At 54.2% G+C, this 20,752-nt stretch overlaps 1 long non-coding RNA gene across 1 annotated transcript; it reads right to left on the reverse strand.

The window, feature by feature from the left end:
* Positions 1 to 16,610: 16,610 nt before the first annotated feature.
* Positions 16,611 to 19,234, reverse strand: LOC131836960 (uncharacterized). The gene is made up of 2 exons (XR_009355859.1): positions 19,103 to 19,234; positions 16,611 to 17,582 (listed from the first exon to the last, which is right to left on the reverse strand). It is a non-coding gene; the product is annotated as an uncharacterized LOC131836960 (long non-coding RNA).
* Positions 19,235 to 20,752: the final 1,518 nt, after the last annotated feature.

Genomic DNA, 20,752 nt, shown 5'->3' on the forward strand with positions numbered 1-20,752 from the left:
TCAGTCTCCAGAGCCCCTATTAATTTCCATCATTTTACAAGAAAGGAAGATATGAGCGAACACGCGTGGGGCAGTGACGGGGCCATTGAGGGCGAGGGAAGCGTGAAGCAGGGCTGAGAAGGAAATCAAGGAAGTCTCCACGGAGGAGGAGGCATCGAAATCGGATTTTGAAGCTGAGCTCAATCCCAAAAGGTGAGGAAGAAGGGCCCCCTGAGCAGAGGCCCGAGGGCGAGAGTCTGGAAGTCCTACCAGAGTAACCCAAACGTTTGGCAGTATTGGAATAAGTCAACTTTAACTGCTGTTGGCCACTTAAATATTGGTCTTCAAAGAGGCCTCCCCCGGAACCCGTTCACTCGTTCTGCAACTCCTATTACTTACCCAAACTTAATCTCAGATTCCTCTTGAGAAGTTGGAGAGGAGCCCGTGTTCCATGTGATAGCACAGTGTGACATTGCTTCCCTTTCGCTGCCTACTGCAATTTGTCAAACAGCCCCAGACCAAAGGTTAATACAGCAGGAGCATGTGGTCGCCTGCTCAAAACTGTCGGGTGATAAGTGACTGTTCCAGCTGGGGCTCCTTTCCAAGAACCAACACAGCTGCCATGCTTGGAGTCACAGGGGCATGGCTTGTCGGTCCAGGGAGGGTGGAGGGAGTAAGTGCGGCTCTCTGACACCTCCCGCACTCCAAGTGTCCGTGCATGGGCAGTGAGACCCTCGGAGGACACCTGCATCCCATGGCATGGGGAAAGGCGAGGCTGGAGAAGCCAGAAGCACTGGATCCCGGAGGCCCGGAGAGCCGTGCTCTGGGGTTTGGTCCTGCCCTGCACGTGCTGGGTCCCCCTCGCCAGTTTTCAAAGAGAAGGGAACCATGATTTGAAGTACGTTTCAGGAAGGGAAGCCTGGCTGTCATCTAAATAAGGCTTAATATTTCTGTCTCAACAACTGATAAAACAAAGCTATACAATGTTCAGTAAGCCGTGACCAATGCTGTGCCCACCAGGCAAAGCAACTGCAACATCTGTCCCTATTTCAAGGGCACATTACATGTTCACCAGGTCAGCCTGATGCTGGGTGTGGACACTGACGTCCACAGATTGTTCTTTGTCACCAGCATCTCAGGGAACCTGCATAGACACTGCAAGGCTCAGCCTCACAGATCCCCAAGTTATCCTCTCCCATTCCGACATTTGGTGATTTCTCCCACTGCTAAGTGTGAAAGAGCATCTTTGCGAGGGAACGCAGCTCTGGCTGCGGGCCTAATGTGCATTTAGAGAGCTCTCCGGAGACCCATCCCTGTCCTGGGAAATGGGGGCAGACGCGTAATTACATTTTAGCGGCGGGACCTGGATGGTGGCACGCCTCATCAGTCCCACGGCTGGCGCTTCCCGGATCATAGCTGGCACGGGTCCAGGATGTGGAGGTCAGATGGCAGAGAGGCTACGCCATAGGCCAGTTAGCTGGAAAACCTTCCCACCCAGACCAAGCAGTTGTACAAGGCATGGAACCTGGAAATTAGGGCAGCTGGCCCCCTGCAGCGCTCCGTAACCGGGTTCTCACACAGACACAGCCCAAGTACGGTTGCGTGCATTAGCACGGAGAGTAGGCACAGTATGGAACGGAGAGTCTGATAGGAGAGGATACCGCTGCTCCTGCTTGTTGAAATATCTGTGGCTCTGCAAGGCACCTGGGTGCTGCCTTAATCACCCAGTCTCCGGGGGCCATACGGAGGCTTGAAACAAAATGACATGTTGAAATATGGGGTTATCCAGAAATAATTTGGAGTCCCCAACCGAAGAGAAAGATGATGGCAGTGCCAGAGAAGCCTGGCTGCTCTTTGAGAAGAGGCTGCAGGGGACAGAGGTGCCCGCTGAGTGCCTAGTTCGGGGAGAATTGGCTTCCGCAGGGCTTCCGTTTGGGACTTCGCTCAAGAAGAGCTGAGCTCTAGTCTTTCCAAATGCAAAGCCAGAAGTGAGATGAGCAGAGTCAGGGGCCTCAGGGAAGGTGTCTGTCGTGGACGTGATGCTGAACCCGAAGATCCTGTCCACTGCCACGACTCACACCACCAATGAGCGCACAGCCCTCCCCTGGCCACATCTGGCCGAGTTTGAGCGTGTGTCTCAAGCTGGTCTGATCAGGCTGGAGGCAACCATCCCTACAGTTAGGAAAGAGGTTTCTCTGTCTTGTCCTGGTGAGTGTGAAAAAGGAGGCACCTTGGCCCAATGGTCACTGGCCACCATCTGGCAGTCAGGACATGGATCAGCTCCAGGTGACATCAGTGCTGAGCAGAGAGGCTGGAAGGGACCTAAGTCATGGCTGAGCACCATGACATGGGCCGAGCGGTGACCGAAGCCTGCACCTCTGGAGCGTGAGTCACGTGAGATGTTCACGTCCTCCCTGTCTAAAGCCTCTTGCGTCAGATGTCTTCCTTGGCTGCTCGGAGCCTCCTGAGCCGTAGAGCTCTCCCTTCCCCCCAGCCCTGGAGCGGCTGCCCACGGAAGTGTGAGCAGGTGTCTCACAGGGAACCTTGACGCAGGAAGCAGGCCGGGGCCGCCTTCGAACCTCCATGGCTTGTCTGGAGCGTTCACAAAATGTTTCGGTGGCATTCCTTCTACAAAGACATACTTGGTTTGCATAGCAATCAGGGGGAGCATTCTTCATCGGCAGCAAGGAAAGGATGCTCCTGTGTTTCAAGAAATGCAAAGCCCTTCCGGTGTGGCCTGCGTTTTGAAACAAGTATCGGTCTGAGAAATATCTCACTCTTCTCACTAAGGAAAAAACCAGCACAGATGCAATGGTAAATGGCTCCATGAGGAGGCGACCACAGAGAGGAAGGGACCCGAGTGAGCAGGAGACCGGGGTGATGGGGAGAGCTCACACCCCACCCAACCCAGCTGACGGGCTTCAGCAGGTGCTTGCCTGTGGGAATGGGGGCCCAGCCCCCCTCCCCAATCTTCTGATTCCTCGAAGGAAGCTGTAGAACAGAATCTGTATGTGAATTCTCCACTTAAAAAAGAAACAAAAGCAGATCAATGCTGTCTAGATCAGCGTCATGTATCTGTGGCCGTTTGAGCGGGTTCCTGGCCAGGGTGTAGTCTGGCCGAACCCGGGCTGTGTGCCATGGGCCCTGCACCTCCAAACAGACGACCAAGTGTGTACAAAGCTGAGTCATCACAGTGTCCTCTGTAGCACTGCCCCTGGGGACACAACCTTCATTCCTAATCACAGGGACAAGTTCCGTAAACACTGGCCAAGCAAGCTCCCTGGGTGCGAGGTTACACAACTGTTGAAAAAAGTTATTTACAAGTAACTCAGGAGAAATGTTTATGATACTGTAATGATAAGCAGGGGAAAGGAGCCTGCCCAGTTACAGACATAAGGGATTCCGACTCTGGCAAACTATACAGGACGGAACCACGCATTAGAAATGAAGCCGGGAAGCAAACAAATCATACACGAACAGGAATTCTCTCCGGGTGGAGAGAGACTATTACTTATTCTTCCTCTCCTTACACTTTTTCGAACTTTGCATTTGTCTCAGAATTTCATAAGCATGAAAAATAAACGTCATCATCAGGTTTCTAACTCATTAGGGCAACGACTGCACCAAGCGTGTCGGTGCCTGGACGTCGGCTTCAGCTGGGTTCGTGCCTGCAAACATCCCCAGGGCCGCTATTTTCCTGCCACACTCTGGGCCAGGCGTGCAGGATGGAGCTGAGTTCGAGCCTGTGCCTGCGCAGAGGAGCCAACATACCAACTGGTATGAACCAGACAACTTTAAAATGGTGCAGTAGGAAGATCTCTGGCACAGAGCCATGGGGGTCCACGCTTCAGATGAGGGAGGCGTCTGCGGAGAAGACGATGTCCTAGCAGACCCGTAAGAGCTTGTCAGAGCTCTCTGGCTGAGCAAACAGGGGAAGGGGCTCTAAGGGAGGGTCTGAACAGTGCAAAGCAACGGAGACAGGAAATAGTACAGCCGATTTGGGGAAGCCTGGCCATTTGGGGGAAGGCGAAGGCCAAGCCTCATGTATCTGTCCTGGCTGCTGACAGAGTGGGTCTGGTTGCAGGAGTCTCTCTTGCGAGGATGGGATCAGTGGTCCACTTGACACCTGAGTCATCTCTGGGATACCCCGGTTCAAGCACAGAGGCTCTGGGGCTGGTACAGCAGCATCCTCACATCCACAGGGCAGACCTGAGCATGACGTTAGAGACATTTGTTCCCAGTGCACCTGAGTGTCCACTGAGATGGGTACCACAGGGGCTGTATCGGGGGAGCCTGGTTCCGGGGAACCCATCAGACCACAAGTGTCATTGTCTCAGCCATGTACAGCCATGTAGGAAGGAGGGAAGAAAAAAATGGATGTTTCTGAGCACCTTTCAGGGCCTGGCACTTTGCTAACTCTTTCAGATATACTAGCTGGCTTAACCCTAATAATTTACTGAGGCAGGTATGACTGTCTTTGCTTCAGGGTTAAAAAACCAAGACTCAGAGAGGGAGCTTGCCTGAAGTCACACAGCCCGTAAGAGGCGGAACCAGGCTGCCTTCCTCTCCACTCCACACCACCTGGAGGAAAGGGACCGTGTTTCTAAGCCCCTGAAGCGGTCAGAGCACCTAGCATTGAGCTTTCTTTCCACGCCAGAACTGCCCCATGACTGAGTGCTCATCCGGACTCCTTGGCCAGGCATTCTGGCCCCCAAACGCTGTGTACACCAGCTCTCTGTCTGGACTTCCAAACCATTTCCATGTTTACCTGCTCCGCCCAGGCCCTATCTCCTGAGGAGGGAAAGGATACGTCAACATGATGAGAATTTCCCTGCATGGCCGATGCCAGACCTGTGACCCTTGGGACATCCTCTCTCGGGCATGGCACAAAATTCCAGAAATCTCCATCCCTAGGAATTCTCTCTGTTTGTTCCTATAGTTTCCAGGTGAACTTCATATGTCAGCAAAGCAACATGCGGCTCTTCTCAAGGACAAAGGATGGGGGAACATGCCCCTGTGGGAGGCAGCCAGAAAGGATGGGTAAACCACCGGGCCATGAGGCAGGGGCCCTTTAAAGGGCCTGTGGCCTTGGGCAAATCATGGCCTCTCTGGACCTTAAGGACAAGACCTGAATCAGACTGAAGCTTTCCAGCTAGAGGGGGAAGCAGTCATCTGCGGTCCTTGCTTAAACATGCGAAGTCCCTGGCCCTCTCCGGAATGAATACTCATCGTTAACTCTTCCCAGGATGCTCGGAAAGGCTGTTCCCAGGGAATCGGGGTCTCTCTGAGCTGCCCGTGTGCCCCCAACCTGCACGCATCCGCCTCCACTTGTATTTTCCTCAGGCATCTCCAACTAGAAAGAGGGCCCCATTTACCCCACCCAATCTCCCTCCCACAGGATTTCTGTCTGGTCTCCTCTCTTTGCCGTAAACCACATCCAGTCCACCAGCCAAGTCCACTGGTCTCCCTTGGCAGAGTATCTTGAATTAGCTGAAGGCAGTCCCTGAACTCAATCAAGGAGCACAGTCTCTGAGCCAAGTGTCCTTGTTTTGAGACCAAAACAAGGGGAGCTGGCTCAAGCCCACCTCTCCTGACCCCTGGGGTCTCCTCCCTCAGTTTGGGGGCGGGGACAACGGTGGGCCCTTTTGTCCCTTGAGAAGCAAGGAAGGAAGACCAGCTGCCATGTTACTGATTCCGGCTCTTCCAATCCCCATCTTGTCCTTGTGGAAAAGCAGAAGGGACATCGCCTGCATCCGCAAGGCTGAGAGGGACAGCAGGAGGAGCAGGACAGACTGTCAGCCATCTGCTCCCTCTCCTCTCCCTGCCAGTGCCTTCCGCCTGCCCCTCAACACCACCCCAGCTGCCGGGACAGTTGAAGGGGTCAGCAGGGGTAGCAAGGGCTGTGGACACACTGATTCGTGTCTCTGCCTTCAGGAACCGCAAGACAGACTCCCAGGGAGAGAGAAGCCTCCAGTGCTTCCAAGCCCCCTCCCTGACCCAACTTGTATGCAATTGCCCAATGCAAGCCCAACCACGGGTCCTCTCGAGAAATGCCCTCTGACCGCACAAAATCGTGCTCCTTTCCCATCAAATCTTTGCCACAACAGACTTGCTCATAACCCCTGACCACAGAGGTGGCCCAGATAAGTCTCTTTGCGCCTTGGCCTGCCCACCAGGTTGGGAGGAATCCGTAAACATGAAATTGAAACAAGTGCCCTTGTAGTCAGTGACAGGGAGTGAGGAACACGGAGAAAGGCTGGCCTGTCCCTTCCCTTTGAGGCTGGCACAGAGCAAAGACATGATGGTGGCCCAGCCCTCTGCCCAAGGAAGAAGGAGACCTGCTGGTTCTCTGCAGCCCAAGGGACAAAACAAGACTTCTTGGTTTGAGCTCATTCCAGATACACAGTAAATCCCAGAGGGGCAGAGCTCTTACTTGGAAATTTCTTGCTCCTAAAGGGAAGAGAACATGCTCTGTGAAAGGTCCCTTGGTCCTGCTGAGCATGAGTGGGCTTGGACATGTGCAGGGAGCCAGTGGAGAGGGGCTGCTCTGTGGAACAGATCCTCTTTCTCTGGGGACCAGCGGGGAGGTGGGGCATGGAGAAGTGGGAGGGACCTGCACAGAGCCTTGTGCACACACAGGATGGTAAGAACCTGGGGCTCAGGGGGAGCCCAGGTGAGGGCCCAGAGGGCCCAGAGGGGGCTCTCAGCAGGTGGCTGTGGGCATTGTTGCAATGCACACCCACCCCTTCTCACAGACACTCAGGGGGTCTTCTACATGCCCGTGCACATGCGTAGAAGATTCGTTCGCAGAAACAAGGGAGCTAGGGTCCAGGTCAGGCTCAACCCACAGGTGGGATGTGGGGCAAGGAGAAAAGCCATGAATCAAGTTCAAGGGCTTGGGGCCAGAAGCATTCGTGGGAAATTGAATCCCCAAAAATATTGGAAAAAGCTCTGCATTTCCCCAGGGTGACAAGAAGGGGCTGCAGCCAATCTGGTCTAGATGACCGGAGTCAGAGAAATCTCTGCTGACCTCAGCCTCCAGGCACTCCCACGATGCCAGGTGAGGCCCCCCTGCATAAGCGTCTGCGTAACTATCATCCTGCATGACCCCTTGGGGCACCCAACCCACTGTATTGTCACCCCCTACCCGCTTCCTTCCTCCCCCTCTGGATTCCAGGGTCCTCAGGCCAGGGCTGGGATGTCTTTGTCTCAGACCCCCAGGCTTAGCTCAAGCCTCAGTAAGGCTGATGTAGGGTGGAAGAGAATAGGGTGGACATGGCTGGAGCCTGACACAGAGCCAGACTCGAAGCATAAGAGTCCGGTAAGACCTGCAACCTGTTCCCAGGGTCCTAGTGGATGGCATCCTTAGGGACGGGGGTCCCCATCTCCAGGGGTATTGGGGTAGAGGTTGAACAACGAAGTTCAACAGCAAAGAATCGTCCAACACTCAGCTCCAGCGGCCAGTGGCCTCGATGGCTTCCAGTGCCCCCTCTGGCCCTTGGATCACCTGACTCCTTGAGATTGTGGTCCTCTAAGGTTCTGCAAGGAAGACTGTGGTCCCGTGACCTTCCTGTGTCCAGCAAGTGGTCCGTGAGTGGAGGGGTAAATGAGAGCTGAGTCACTCCGTGGAATGCCTGAATTAAAGTCACCTCCGTCCGCAACAACTATTATAAACACATTACTGGCCAGAGCCTTGTGTTTGCTCCTCAGAGTTTATGTTGTTGCATGAATGTGATATCAAAGACGAGCCCGCAAACATCTGACCACCCATACTTACTCATCTTTGTGTCTGGTCTGTACGTCATTCCGCCCTCAACATACTTGTGCTGGACAAGAGGAGGGGGTGTGGGGGGTAGCGGCCCCCAGCCCACGGCCAGCTCACCCCTCAGGAACCATCCTGGCCCCACACCTGGCTTGGGGTCATTCTTATCCCATGAGAGGCTAAGAGGCGGCCTTCTAGGCTGGGACACCCAGGCCAGAGCTCACAATGCCCTTCCTTGTGTTAGCTTCTCGAATCTCAACTTTAAATCCCTAGTAAGGCTGGCAGCCTCTTTTCTGACATCCCCAAAACAAATCCGTAAGTTATTGGGAACCCATAGCTTGTATCAGATACCTTATATGATGGATCTGTTATTTCTGGTCTTCTTGATAAATTCAGCTTTAAAATTCCATGTTGCTACTGGGGTTCCAGGAGCTCAGCCGGATAAGAGATTTTTCCCAGGACCCCAATCAGCCACAGGCCAGGCTGGCTTTGGGTGGTGGGCTCTTTTCCTGATACAGTTTCTTCCAAACCACTTCCCAAACGAAGCTAATGGCATCAACTCCACCTTGTTCTTCACACTTCCAAAGTCATTTCTAACATTAAGATTGGCTTGAGCCGTGATGTGTCATGATCTAATTACAGCGACATTCCCAAAGAAGCATCTCTTTGCTCCACATGACATAAAATCCGGAGATAGGCAGTGTGGGGCTGGTGCACTTGCTTCAGGGAGCCATCAGGAACCCAAATTCCTTATAGCCTCCGGCTCTACCACCTTGACCTCGAAGCTCTCATCCTCCTGTCACAAGAAGGCTGCTCTACCTCCAAGCATTGTGATTATATTCCAAGCGGGAAGAACAGGAAAGATGTAGGTCAAAGGCTCCTGTCACCTGAGTGTGTCCTTTTCAAACAGGGAACAACAGCTTCACCCGGTAGACTTCTGTTTATGCGGCAATGCCACAGATGGGTTACACGGACATGTTCCACCGCAAGGCATGTGAAAGGCAAGTAGCCCCCAGGCATTCTGCTGCTCTGAACAAAACTAAATTTCTTTGGGCGAGAAACAGGACACGGACATTTGATAAGGAAGCAGCGGCCCGCCGCACAGCTTCCACATTTAACCAGCGCTAAGTCCTGTCGAGTCTAACTTCTTGTTTGCCTAACTTCTTGGTAAGTCTATAGAGTCTAACCTCTGCCAGACTGCCCTCTGCACCTGTCCAGTCTCCATTCTGCCACCGGCCATCTTTCCAAAGACAAAGCACATTGTCTTCCTGTCCTCAAATCTCCGGTTGCTCTCCATTACTTAAAAAAAGGAAGTCCAAGGGGACACGAGAGGCTCTTTACAATCCAGTCCCAGGTCATTTCCTCCCTTAGCTCGTAAGTCGCCTGAGCCCCTAGCCACACACTGGCTCCCAACCCCCACGCAGCGGGTCACTCCCACACCCCTGCACCTTGGCGCATGCCATCCCCCAGCCCCCACATCTTTCTTCCTGCCTATTCTACTGGCTGGAAACGCATCATTATGCCACAGCTCAAAAGGTACCTTCCCTAGACCCTTTGCTGAGCGCACAGTCAGAATCAATCTCTCCTCCCCAGCATACTCTTGAATAATATTTTGCAATTAGGCTTGGACTCCAGCTGATTGTTGTGATTTCTTTTATGGCTTGTGGACACCCAGCACCCATTTCTCTATTTCCAGTAACAGCTTCTTGGGGGTCCGCCCCTCCCCATATTGGTCCTCAGGGTTCTGGGATTCTGGTGCCATCCTGTGAGCGTCTCTTGAATCCAGACATACCGCTGGACTCTGGTGACATTGGACTCTAAAATTCCTTCCCACTTGAATCTGTTTTGGCTGGAGTTACCGTTACTTATGCTCCAAAGAGGATTCCCAGAGAGCACTGTGCATCTCTTTCTGGCTGGGTTCAAACACTTTAATAGGTAAGGTCTGTAGCTTCTTCTGCTGTGTGCCCCTTGCCCAGCACAGAGCACCATTCCTGTGCTCTGTGAGAAGCTGGTGGGGAGTGAGGACACTGGGGATGTATAGGGCACCTACTTCATCCTGGATCCCTCGGACCTCTGCCTGGATCTGCTGAACCGCATTAGCCACGTGGGTCCTCAGCCTGTCCCCGACCCCTGGCATCTGCTTAGGAAAGTCTTGGTCAGTCTCTCCGTGGAATGAAGTTTCTCTGCCAGTACCTCTGGTTCTGAGCTATGTTCTACTCCAGCTGGCCGTGCCTGGCACACTGCAGACATTTACTAAATGTTAGCTGTTTTTATCGCCAGATTCTGGGGACAAGCTGGTAGACAGAGCACAGGCTATACAGCGGTCCTGTAGATGGCTACTGTCCGAGCTACGCTACAATGCTGGCATCCTTATCTACGACGTGCTACGACGGAGCTCGCCTCTGATTCCCGCAAGCAATCCATATAGGGCTGGGGACCGTCCACCTCAAACCAACATCATCGCTCCCCTGAATTGGGGCAAAATGTTCAGAACCGTTCTCCGCCATTCCCACTTTCCCCCCGGGCACCTGTTATTAACATAGCATCCAGGGCGCTCCTTTGAAAGGATAATAAGATCTGAAGCTCCTCAGCACAGAACCCTCCAGAGGTGGGAGGCTTCTGTCCCACCCAGAATAAAAGATTTAAAAAAATCCCTTCCCTGGCTATTCGGATCTGGCCCCTGGCTACGCAGATCCGACCCCACTGATGGCGCTTGCTCAACGTACCTGGCCCTCCCCTGCTAAGGCCTTCATCTTTGCTCTTCCTTCTGCAAAGCTGTACCTCCAGAGGGCTGCTCGTCCCCCCTCCTCGGTTGGGGCCCTCCGCACGCGTCCCTCCCGCCCCAGGACTCCCCCTCCTCCCTACCCTCTCTGATTTCCCATCCGGCGCCAGGCTCCTGGTGGAGCGCAGATCCACCTGTTGGTTGACTTCGTGCCGCCGTGAGCCCCTCCCTCACCCCCGGGCAAGCACTCGGTTCATTGGTGGATCTCCAGGCCAACCACCATGCACATGATTTCCAGGGGTGCAGAACACAGAGGATGTGGCTTTTGTCCTCCAGAAAAATGCCACAGAACCTCTGGCCAAAAGGGCCGGGTTGGCGATCTCTGTCTCTGGTCTCATTCCACCTCACATGCGAGAAGGAAGGATTCCAGGATCAGCAAACCACAGCCGAGAGAATATTCTGCTGGATTCGGAGCCCGTTCGTAAAGGAGCAGCACACGTGTTCTTCTGCAGTTCGCTGCAGACACACTGGGGGCGTCAAGAGGGGTTGAATTCTTTGAGTCACAGAGCTCTGCCCCCAAGGAGCTCACGTTCTCATGGGGTGCGGGAACCGGGGAACTCTGCCCAGGAAACCAAAGGCAGGTTTGTGGAGAACGTGCCTGGTAGCCTGGGGAGTCAGGGAGGCTCTCTGAGGGGGCGGCTTTTGATGAGAAGGCAGCAACCCCAAGCTCTCAGGAAGAACATTCCCGACTGAGGGATGGGGGGTGGAAAGGCCCCGGGAGGTCCTGAGAGGGTCACAGGATGAGGGGCAGAAAGAAGGTCTGTGTGGCTGGGCCGCAGGGGGAGAGGAAGAATCTGGAGCTCAGAGATGTCTGGGCTGGAGAATGGGCTTCAGAGTCTGCCCCAGCCCACGTGAGCTCACCTCCAGGGTGTAGACGGCGGCTGGGGGGGGGGGGGGGGGCGGTGCGGGGCAGGGCTGAGCGTGGGCTCTGGGCACCCCAGTTCTGCGGGGTCCGTGGCAGGAGGAAGACCCAGTGAAGCAGTCACAGCCTGTGGAGGTGGGTGGGGGGGAGCCCAGGGAGGGAGAATTTCAGAAGGACACTGACCAGTCACATCAAATGACACGGGGAGGCCAAGGGAGGGGACCATTCACGTCGGTGCCATGGAAGGCATGGGTCAGCCAGGACCAACTTGCGGGGAATGAGGGGACAAGACCCAGATGGAGAGGCTTGGAGGAGAAGGGGAGAACATGGAGCTAACAGGTCAGGACAGCTAACAGGGAGCAGGACCATGGTTCGTGGGTGGAGGAGGGCATGGGGTCAGGGGAGCATCCTGGGGCAGCCGGCAGAAAGGCTGTAACGGCTGATGGGAGGACAGGTGACGGTTCCTGAAGCAACATCCCTGAGCCGGTGGAGAGATGCAATCCTGAGCTACGGGAAAAGAAAGCAGGTCACATCTTCTATTGTGGGGCACGTGGGGACCGACAAGCGGGCTGGGACTCAGCAAGAGGGGACTCCCATCTAGATATGGTGACGGTCTCTCTAAAATCTGAGATCAGATCGTCAGCCAAGAGGGAGGGAAGGAAGCCACGTGGAAGACTAGGGACGTACAAAGGGAAGTTTCTAGGGAAGGGCACATGGATTCGTGGCCCTCTAGAGATCTGCGCTCCTAAATACAAAAGGAAGAAAGCCACCCCATTGTCTGATTTTTCCCAGCTCTCATCAGCTTACAGGTGCAGTCAGAAGGGGAGCAGACAGTTGAGGCAGAGAAGTTTCAGAAGGAGGAGGAATAGGAGACGGGGCTGAGATGGGTGGCGGGAAAGGTCACGGGCAGTGCGTTCAGATCAGGGACCTGGGAGGCTCTGGGGGTGCGACGTGGGGGGCACCTGCCCAGACTCCAGGAGGCTGCACTCGGGCTGCACTCCCGTGCTGTGGACCTCAGCTGATGGCAGACGGACAGTGGGCATGAGGCTGTCCCCCCTGCAGAATGGAAGGAGCCAGGTGCAGCCAACACTCCAGAGCTCCCCTGGGGTCACACTGAGGCTGGTTTCCAGCAGAGATCAGCTTACCGCTCAGCTTTTCTTCCACCTGCCGTCCTGCTGACCTCGCTCCCTTTTCTCTGGGAGGACTCTGAGCAAGAATCCAGTTCAGGCTCCACTTCTAGAACAGATAGTCACCTGCCAAGACCATTGAAGGGCACAGTGGTGAGGAGTCGGCAAACCGAGGGCTGACATTACTGGTAACTAAGGGGGCGATCAGGACATCCCAGCCCCGGGAAGGAATAAGCATTGCGAAGACAGGCAGTGCACTTGGAAGGAACTAGGGACTTTGTGCAGGAAGGAGATAGCATGGGCGTCGAGGGAAGAGCGACAGATGTTGACTCCGCTGCTCCCAGATCCTGAGATTGCAGCACGTGGTAGGGAAAATCAACACCTTGGGATGCCTGGGCGGCTCAGTTTGTTAGGCCTTTGGCTCAGGTCATGATCCCAGGGTTCTGGGATCAAACCCCGCGTCGGGCTCCCTACTTCTCCCTCTGCCCTTCCCCTGCTTGTGCTCTCTCTTTCTCTCAAATAAATAAATAACATCTTTAAAAAGAAGGAAAATTCAACCTCTTGAGAAGTCTGGGGCGGGGAGCAGAGTCCTCCGCAGACACCGGGCTTGGGGGCTGTACAAGGTGGAAAGACCAGAACTCGGACGGACCGTGAGTTCTGGAGCGCTCGGAGGAAGGGAGAGGCAGGTGGCTAATGGGATCCGAGGAGAAGATGCACAGAGTGTCTGTGGAGGTGGGCAGTCCTGGGGGACCCAGGAGGCCCAGGTCCTGCCCGAGGCTGAGGGGATGGGGCATCAGATGCTTGGCAGGATTGGTCTGGAAATGCAGAAAGCCAAGTGACGCAGCCCTGGGCCCCCAGCACAGCCCAGAGAGCTGTGTCAGTGTGGGTGACAGCAAATTTCTCGGGGCTGTTTCTCCAGGTTCATGAAAAAAACAGCTAAACTGATTTAGACACAGAAAACCTAGTGGTCAAGGCACACAAACCTAAGCATCAAGGACCCCACGGAGGGATTTCCCTGCCTTCCTGGGATTTGGAGAAATCTTACCCAAACTCTCAGTTCACAAGCTCAGAGCCTCCAGAAGACCCTTCTCCCCCGACACCCCAACCTTCCACCCCCAAAATGATTTTCGTGGCTTCTGCACAGCCTGCCTCCTGGAGCTCTTCCCTCCAGCTCTGAGCTCTTGTTTCCCCGAGCGCTGGCTCAGTGCTGGCCTCGGCGTCCTGCTCGTGAAGCCCAAGACCCCTCCGTTGTTATACCTTGTGACGTCAGCAACGGAAGGCCCAGGTGGTCGGGGTCAGGGTTGCCTTATGGGACCATCACCCCCTGCCCGGGTTCAGGCTCTTCCCTTCCTCTCTCTCTCCACTCTCTCAACACAGCAAACTAACCAGCAACGTCCGCTGGCCACGAGTGGGATGTTTCTGCCCCCACGGAGGCCCCGGGCGCCCAGCTTCTGTTCCCCGTGGGCTTGCCCAGGGATCCCTCTCTGAGACATGTCACATTCCTGCCAGAGGAGTTCAAGGTGCACCCCACGTCCCCCTGTGCACAAACAGTGCACGTGGTCGGTAAGGACACAGACTCTGGCCCAGCAAGAGACCTGAGCTTTCTGAGCCTCAGTTTCCTTATTTGGACACTGGGGCAATCGTTGTAGAGCTAACATTTTTCTAGCACTTTCCTTCTTTTTGGCACTGGGCTAAGTACATTATCATCATCGACTTATTTAATCCCAGCATTAGCCTTATAACCTAGAAACTAGCCCCCTTGTCAGAGGACAAAACGAACACTTACCAATTTTAAATAAGGTATCTGCCATTTGGCTCTCTTTGTGGCTGAACTCGATGCCCTGAAAGGTCTTTTTTACTTTGAAGACCTCGCGTTTACACCACATACATTGACACAAAGTCAGGAGTCCTGGGTCCCGCCACTTGCTCTGCCACTGACCAGACCCTCCTGCCCTTGGGGCCTCAGTTTCCCCATCTGTAAGATCCCTTCTGGCTCTAAGACAGCTGAATCTTAGAAAGTGGCCGTTGTGGACTGGAAAGAGTTAACACAGTTGCATGCAAATTCAAAATTCCCTTCTCACCAGGAGCTGACCCAAGTTTCCAAAAGAGCTTTGAAGATAAAAAGCACATAACTGGCAGGAATTAGGAAGCAGTGAGTAAGAACATCCTCCGTACCTCTTCGGGGAGGTTTCTAAATTATCCCAAAACAGCGTTTTAATTGTTTTCAGGCATGATATTTTATCCACAATGGGACCCCCTCCGAGGGATCACAGCGCTAGAAACCAACTTGGAAACCCAGGGCCATCACAGAGCAGAAAGGTCAGGGCAGAGCCAGGAGGCAGAGCAGATCTCTGAGTCCAGTGTGCACGTGTGTGTGTGTGTGTGTGTGTGTGTGTCTACACTTGTGTGTGCATGTGTCTGTGTGTGTCTGCATGTGTGTGCGTGTGCGTTCATGTGTGTATGTTTGTTAGTGCGTGTGTGCGTGTACACGTGTGTGTGCATGTGTCTGTGTGCATGTGTGTGTGCACCCCGCCAACTCACAGAAAGTCCCGGAGGCACAGGACAGGCACGGGACATCTTGACTCAGCCCTGCGAGGCCAGCACAGCTGACAAACATGGCTTTGTTTATGTTCCTGGGATTCTGAAATACACAAATGAGAAATGGAAACGACATGTTTGCCTGTAGAGCTTCTGGGCTCTCGGTCGCATCTGAGCGGGACAGCTGTGCAGGGAGAGCCCTTCTGAGGGCTTGAGGATGAACACAGCAGGATCGTCCTAACAGCCCAGCCATCCAGGGGCTACGAGTTGAGGTTCAAGAGAGAGCGCTGGGTTGGCACCATGTCTCCAGCTCCAGGAACACCCTGGGCTTCTGCAGCCACCGCCCCGCCCTCCAGCATCACCCAGGACCCCCACCTCCGTGCTCTCCCAGCTCCGGCCAGTGTTCACAGCAGTGAGCTTCGAAACCAAGGCCAACAGCCCTGGGTCCCTGCTTCGCTGCCCCTGGAGCCAACGGGAGACCCACCAAAACCCAGCATGTGGCACGTGAGGCCCTTTGTGGTCTGGGGCCCACCGAGCAGGAGCTCATTAAATTCATTCATGCCTTTATTCCCGAATTCATTGATACACGAATGCCCTATCAACCCAGCGACTCCCGGCGGTATGGCCTCTTTCCGCCACCCAGAGTCCTGCCAAGACCCCGTGGACAGTGGGTGGGAGCAGAGCTTCCTGAGAAATGAGGGAAATGGGAAATAAATTGTGCAGAAACTGAGAAAACAGAAACAAGCTGGGGTCGTAAGTGTCAGAAATGACTTCTACTAGTAAGAAAGCTGCTGTCGATACCCCACTGGGGGAGCAACTTTGTTGTTGTTGTTATTGACAGACAGAGATCAGAGAGGCAGACAGAGAAAGAGGAAGGGAAGCAGGCTCCCTTGCTGAGCAGAGAACCAGATGAGGGGCTCGATCCTAGGACCCTGGGATCATGACCTGAGCCAAAGGCAGAGGCTTTAACCCACTGAAGCCACCCAGGCACCTCCAACTTTTTTGTTCTTGTGATCTGTCTTTATGAAAATAAATTGGCTAAGAGAAATCAATCAGCTAATTTAAACAAATCCTGGCCCTTGTTTTCTCACTGGTAGAAAATATTGAAAATATATGGAAATAACACAGCATGTCGAGTCCAAGCTTGGAGGACAGTCTAACCGGCTTGTGATGAGGATAAGAAAGAAACCTTCGTGGCTTAAGCCACGAAGACGTCAGGATTGATATACTTCTGCCATGTAGCCTAACCTCCCCGCTGTCCACCTCCTAAGCCATGCTGTCACTTTAAGGTCTTGAATTCCACTCCTCATAAAAAGTGCTCAACAAATGAGCCTTTAAAAATAATGAATCATTGGGGCACCTGGGTGGCTCAGTGGGTTAAGCCGCTGCCTTCGGCTCAGGTCATGATCTCAGGGTCCTGGGATCAAGTCCCTGCTCTTTGCTCAGCAGGGAGCCTGCTTCCCTATCTCTCTCTCTCTCTGCCTGCCTCTCCATCTACTTGTAATTTTTCTCTGTCAAATTAATAAATAAAATCTTTTAAAAAAAATAATGAATCATAAATCAATGAGCAAGCCATTTACTCAGCTGGGTACTAGACACTCTGAGGCTTATGGAACTTCAGGGAAGAGAGAAATCACTGTGGACAGGAGTAAGTAGGAACAGGAGGTGTTGAGTGGAACCTGCTAGGATGTGCATGAATCAGGTTCTCGAGAGGAATCGGGAGGCTCTTCTGGGCAAAAGATGGTTTCTGACATCAGGGGGTTTCTGTCGACCATCCAGGAGGCGGGAAGAGCAGGGAGGGATGTTCTGTGTCATTCCTGGGAAAGTGAGAAAGACCAGCATCCTGGAAGGGCCTTCGGTGGAGGGGCTCCTTCCCACCCCTGTCTCCCTCTGCTCCGGGCCCTCAGGATTGTCCAGGCCTTGTTTGCTGAGGTCTCCAGGAAGCCATAGAAGAGGCAAGGATGTGGAAGTGAGGCATATTAAGAAAAATCTGGCTGGACGCCCGGGTGGCTCCGTCGGTTGAGTGCCCAGCTCTTGGTTTCAGCGTGGGTCATGATCTCAGGGTCATGGAACCCAGCCCCACGTCGGGCTCCACACTCAACAGGGACTCTCCTTGAAGATTCTCTCCCTCGGCCCCTCCCCTGCTTAGATGTACCCTCTCTCTCTCTCTCTGTAAAATAAATAAATCAATAAATCTTCCAAAAGATGTCTGGGTATACTCTCTTCTCATGTTCTAGATGAAGACATGGGAAGCCCTTGAGTTTTCGTGCTTAGACACAGAGCGCCGCAGGTTCATGTCCGAGGCAGGTCACGGATATAAACCAGGGGACGTCACTTACCTTTCCCGCCCCCCACCAGGCCCCCAGCACCTAGGACAAAATCGTAGGTTCCTGACCGTGACCTAGGAGCCCTAGCTGATCGGGTCCTTTCCACTGCCATTTCCGCGACTGGAGAAGAACCTGGTTCGTTTCCACCAGTACCTCCCGTCCGTGGCGGGCCAGCCGCGCTCCCAGCCTCTCCTCCTCGGATAGTCTAGGAGAGACCAAGGAGCGGAGTCCGACCCATGGAAGGTGGGCCAGAGTGAAGTGCACCCCTTCCGAGCCCATCCCCAGAACTGCCTCACAGTGTCCCGTGATGTCTCCTTTCGCTTGGCTACTGGCCCCGTGCAAGGATCCATGGAGGGCTCCCAGACACTAGGCACCCCGGGGCGGGCAGGTCATGAGACCGCAGGGGCCCAGTTCCTCCAAGACTGGGGGAATAGAGCCTCCCCTACACCCACAGGGCGCTATGAAGTGGGCTAGAAGCAGACCCCCCGCATCAGGCCTGGGCTCTGAGGATGGTTCGTCCCCACAGACCCCATCCTTTCCCTGGCTGGTCAGCCCTGCGGGTCACTCTGCCAGTGTTCTCGTAGCTTTGATTCATCTTGTTTATTTTCAGCCTCCTCCTGCAGAATCCAGACTGTGTGAGGTCAGGGGTTGGGTCTGCTTTGTTTACTCCAATATCGCAGCACTTAGAGCTTAGGAAGTGCTTTTTTTAAAATATCGGTTAAACAGGGCGCCTGGGTGGCTCAGTGGTTAAAGCCTCTGCCTTCAGCGCGGGTCATGATCCCAGGGTCCTGGGATCGAGCCCCGCATCGGGCTCTCGGCTCAGCAGGGAGCCTGCTTCCTCCTTTCTCTCTGCCTGCCTCTCTGCCTACTTGTGATCTCTGTCTCAAATAAATAAATAAAATCTTTAAAAAAATAAAATAAAATATCGTTAAAATGAATGGGCAGTGAAAGCATGTCTGATCGAATCTCAGTCCCGTGACCCTCGGGCTGACACCCGGCCGGTCACACTTCATGATTCTGTCACTGGAAATTACAGAGCAGATTCTTTTTTTCATCAGTTTACCCAAAAAAGGGGAACCTGGTCTCTGGTTTAAGGTTGGCTTGTCTATTTGGCCAGTTAAAGAAAGTCTCACACATCTCAGGAACCTTCCCCGAGCAGAGAGGTTTGAGGCCCTTGGCTCCATGGGCCCCTGGCTGCTCAGCGGTTGGGATCGGCACACGCGTCGGCAATAAGTGAGAAGTATTTTTCCGTCTTTCAGGAAAGAGTCAGTAACTCGCCCTGCGCTCTGGAAGGTCAGAGAGCTCACCCGAGGACCCCAGAGTGGCAGCTCAGGATTATTTATACCCGGTGCCTGCCCAGCCTGGCCAGACCTCAGGAACACTGGTCCTCTAGCATTTTCTGCAGAGACAGCCAGCAAGCTCTGCCTTCACTCGGGGGCACAAACATTGTGGAGCCAATGGCCCTGCTTAGAGCCTCCCAGTGAGTGGGCCTGGTGCTACCACCTCGCAGGCAGGCAGACTGAGACCCTCAGAGGTCAGGAAGGCCTCACCGGCTTCCGATTCCGATTTGCAGAGAAAGCAGGCACCCTCTTCAGTTGTCTGACTTGCAGATTTCCCGCAGTAAAACCGAGAGCTGAGGTACTGAACCCTCACCCCAGTCACGAGATGGGTGGTAACAGGATAACCTCTTCCTTAAACTGAGGCACAAGCAGTTTAACAATGCACCCACGTGAGGCAGAACTGTGGTTCGGACCCAGCCATCCATGCACTTGACCACGACACGGCTCGCGGTTTGACAAGGGTCTCCTGGGAGCCAGCCTCACGGGACCGCAGGGAGCAGACCCGGGATGAGTGCGGCCTGGGCTGTAAGCGGCAAGGGGCCATGCCAACGTGGAGTTGCCGTATGGGAGGGGAGAGGGTTCTGGAGGGGCAGGAAGAGAGATCTGGATTAGCCCGCGTTCTTCAAAGAAACAGAATCAGTAAGATATCGAGAGAGAAAGTGACTGACACACACGCACACTTACCCACACATGCACACTTGCACACTTGAATCCCTAGTGGTTTCCCTTGACCCTTTTGGACAAAGCCTAAACCCTTTCTGCAGCCAACAAGGCCATTCTCTACCTCTCCCTCTCTTCGACCCCCAGACCCAGCCCTGAGGCACTCGCTCCATTCCCCAATGCCCCCACGACGCCCAATCAAGCTCACTTCACTCATCAAAAAAGCCTTCTTCCTCCCGTCCTTCAACCCCAGCCCCCCGATCTCTGCCCTGCTGTTCCCACCACCTGAGGTCTATGCTGCCCACGCTCCCCGCCAAACCTGCCTTCCTCCAGTGGTAGCTCATAACGTCACCTCCATGGGGACCAGTCCTGGACACATAGTACAGAAGTGGCTAAACAATAACGATGTGTCAAATTGCACGTTTACTATCTGTTTTCCCCAGATGTCCTGGTTTCTCCAGCAAGAAGGCTGCTTGGCCCTCCTGGAGTCCCCAGCCGGTGGGTGGCGCACAGTAGGCCTGCACAGCATTGAAAAAGATAAATGAATGTCTACCATGATCCAAACACATGTTCCCAGTTGGGTGCAGTGACCATTCTTTCTCATCCCTGACCACATATCGTTTGCCTGGATAACAAAGGCTCACACTCCGGAAGACCCACATTGTTGCACAACCCAAGATCACACACCAGCAGTGTGACCAAGCCCGTCCTCAGACTGCTCACCTCCACGTGACTCTGCACCACCCCCTCCCAGCATCCCCCTTCCACACCCCGATCGTCCAGCCCCACGTTCCAGACCCCGGTGCCGAAGCCCCACGTCTCCCTGACGGCAAGTTCCGATCCAAGACCCAGCTCAGCTGCCTAGTCTCTGTGTCACCCGGGTCAGGTGACTTAACTTGGGTCTATATCTCGAGAACCTGGGTCAGAAGATGGCCACGCCCTCAGCCCGGACTGCGATCCGTGGCCCTCTCTCTCCTTCTGCATCTCGGCCCGAATGCGCCCCCCCCCCACACTGCCAAGGCTTCCTGTGCCGGGGAGCAGAACCCGCTCCTCACCTCTTTGCCCTAAGTAACTCGTAAACCGCCAGCCTAGGGGAGAACTGGGGGCCACGAACCCAAAATAAGGGTTTCCTCCATCTTTCCCTGCCTGTGAGGGCATTCCGAAAGCTGAGCCGGCTTTCCTCAGTGGGTCCTACACACTCACACACACAACACTTACACACTCACATGCCTATCTACCCCCCGCTCACACATACACACTCCTGCTGTGACTTGTAGACACTGGCACGCTCACACTCACACACGCCCACACGTTTCCTCTGTTTCCGGTGGGGCTTTTTGGTCATAAGCCACAGAAACCAATTCTGGCTTATGTA

Source organism: Mustela lutreola, chromosome 7 (assembly GCF_030435805.1).
Source record: "Mustela lutreola isolate mMusLut2 chromosome 7, mMusLut2.pri, whole genome shotgun sequence".
In the NCBI taxonomy this organism is placed as follows: Eukaryota; Metazoa; Chordata; class Mammalia; order Carnivora; family Mustelidae; genus Mustela; species Mustela lutreola.